Raw genomic sequence first — 2,449 nt, forward strand, 5'->3', positions numbered from 1 at the left:
ACCATTTGCTTCTTTTCCTTTCCATCTCCTCCTTCTCTCTCCTCCTCTCACAGCCATTAGCTTGAATGGTCCCAGCCTAGCCCCGGGCACTGAGAACAGTTCAGTTGCTGTGAGAATTGGTCCCAGATTGGGGGGGGGGGGTGTTTACTTGGTGGATCCCAGTTCTGGGTGCATGTGGGAGATTGTCTCACTATCTCCCCTCCTCAAGAAAGGAAAGAAGCAAGGAAAGGGGGGGGAAAATCAGGATCCCTGGCTGGCCATGCTCTTACACAGAGCTGTATTCCTAAACCAGTTGCCTCCATCTGGAGGTCTCCTTATCTGGTGCCTTTGTCAGGGGCTTTCCTCAGGTGCTTGTGCTGAAATCTCTTTGGCAGTGGGTGGGGTGTGGGGGTGGAGGTGATGGAAATGGAAGGAACTTTGAAGACATGCTTTCTCCTGTCTGAATTCCTAGCACTCTTAGCACTCCTCCTCTTAAAACGGTAGGAACATTGCCCCTGGAGGCGTTGCAGATGTAGCTGCGGTGCCACGTCTGTGTCATCAGGTGGCAGAGAAGAGAGGCTGTGTCTGCTAGCCTGGCGTCCTGGCTGTGGTCGCTGGATGGTTGATGATAGTCTGACACCGGAAAAGAAAATTAAAAAAAATTAAAAAATGGTAGGAGCATTTTGTTCAGGGCTCCCTTCACAAGACTATATTGAGGTCTGTGTCCATTCATCTTACACTGTAATGGTACTGGTTAATGGGAAAAAAACATAATACAATAGAGGAAATTTAGCACTTTTTCCACTGTAGCTTTTTGTTTATCTTTTTGCAGTATGTGATTTGAATCCTGAGTGTTACTTTCATTTTGGCTTCTTGTCTTAAGCAGCTACTCTGACACCTGGCAGATCAGCTTTCTCTCCAGCTCAACTGGGCTCCTGATAAATTGGTACAGTGAGCCAGACAAGTTGATTAACTACAATGTCGTTCTGGGAAAGCAAAAATCTTGAAGATCCCATGCAGTATCTTAGGAAGCTATTAGCACAGTCTGCAGGGCATATCATAAAGGAGATATTAGATTATCTATAAAAGTCTGAATGTCCCATGGGGCACTTTGCCAGCCATGCATGAGTCTTGGAAAGTGCCAGAGGAAGCCATGGGGCATTGATAAAAGTTGTTAGCAGATTTTTATGTAAACTTTTCAGTTTTGAGGGGAGATATCTGACCCTCTTTAGTCTCTGACAGCTGATCTTGGCCCTCTTTAGTCCCTAACTCCCTAGCTGATCTCAATTGACTGGTAAGATAAGGGATCCATCAGAGGGGTTCAAAGAAAACTAGGGAAACAGTATCCTAGCCACTGCTTTCCAACAATGGGACCAGAGATGCAGGTGTGCGGTCATGCACAATCAGTGTAACTCTAAATATGTCCCTGGTGCCAATAAACACCCTGCAGTTAGAAAGTATTTGAAATTTTAAGAGAAAAAAAAGATTGCTTTGCCCAACAGCCCTGGAGAGAACTTAAAATTTTAATTAGATGCCTCCAGAAATAATCTGGTTAAAGGTAATAAAGAGAGAGTGGCACAGTATTGGAGTATGTTGCTACAAAACTTCTCAGTGCCCTTATAATAGCCAGCAGCTTTGCCAAGATAATGAAATGCAAAAACAGCAGCAGGAAAAGCAGCTGCAACCTTCTGGCTGACAACCCCTTCAGGGAAGCCCAGAATCTGCTTGAACAGGCCCACCCTGCATGCCCCTGGGAATCCCAGCCAGGAAACAGCTGTCCACCTCAACCAGTTTTTTATCCCACTCTCTGCTCTTTTCTCTCCCTCTCTAGAAAACTTGTAGCCAAATCCAGGGAGATGGCCTTGCTGAGATCTACATATTAGCAGCCCCGGCAGCTAACAGAAGTCTCTTTCCTTCTACCTTCTGTGTGTGCATGGGGATAGATCAGAAGACCAAGCAGATTTTGTCTAGACCTCTCAGCTTTCTTTTTTTTCTTTTTTCTTTTAAAATTGAATTTAGGTATACTTGACATATGACATTATGTTAGTTTCAGATGTACAACATAATGATTCAGTAGTTGTATATATTGTGAAACATTCACCACAATAAGTCTAGTTAATATCTGTCATCCATCCAGGTACTAGCCAGGCACCCACTTAGATTCTGAGATCAGAGGAAATTGGGCGTGTTCAGGGTAGTATGGTCTAGGTGGGTAGAGGAATTGAGCAAAAAATGAGAATAGAGAGAGAAACTCATGAACACAGAAAACAGTGTTGCGACTATCAGGGAGAAAGGGAGTAGGAGGAAGTGGAAGAGAGTAAATGGGGGATAAATGGTGATGGAAGGAGACTGGACTTGAAGTGGTGACACACAATACTGTGTACAAATGATGAATTGTAGACTTGTGCACCTGAAACCTGAATAATTTTGTTAACCAGTATCACCCCAATAAACTCAATAAAAGGAAAAA

General features: G+C 44.0%; 1 non-coding gene across 1 annotated transcript; it reads left to right on the plus strand.

The window, feature by feature from the left end:
• Positions 1 to 487: 487 nt before the first annotated feature.
• On the plus strand, positions 488 to 620 carry LOC136386669 (small nucleolar RNA SNORA17). The gene has a single exon (XR_010748017.1). It is a non-coding gene; the product is annotated as a small nucleolar RNA SNORA17 (small nucleolar RNA).
• The last annotated feature ends 1,829 nt before the right edge of the window (positions 621 to 2,449 follow it).

This window comes from Saccopteryx leptura, chromosome X (genome assembly GCF_036850995.1).
Source record: "Saccopteryx leptura isolate mSacLep1 chromosome X, mSacLep1_pri_phased_curated, whole genome shotgun sequence".
Lineage (NCBI taxonomy): Eukaryota > Metazoa > Chordata > Mammalia > Chiroptera > Emballonuridae > Saccopteryx > Saccopteryx leptura.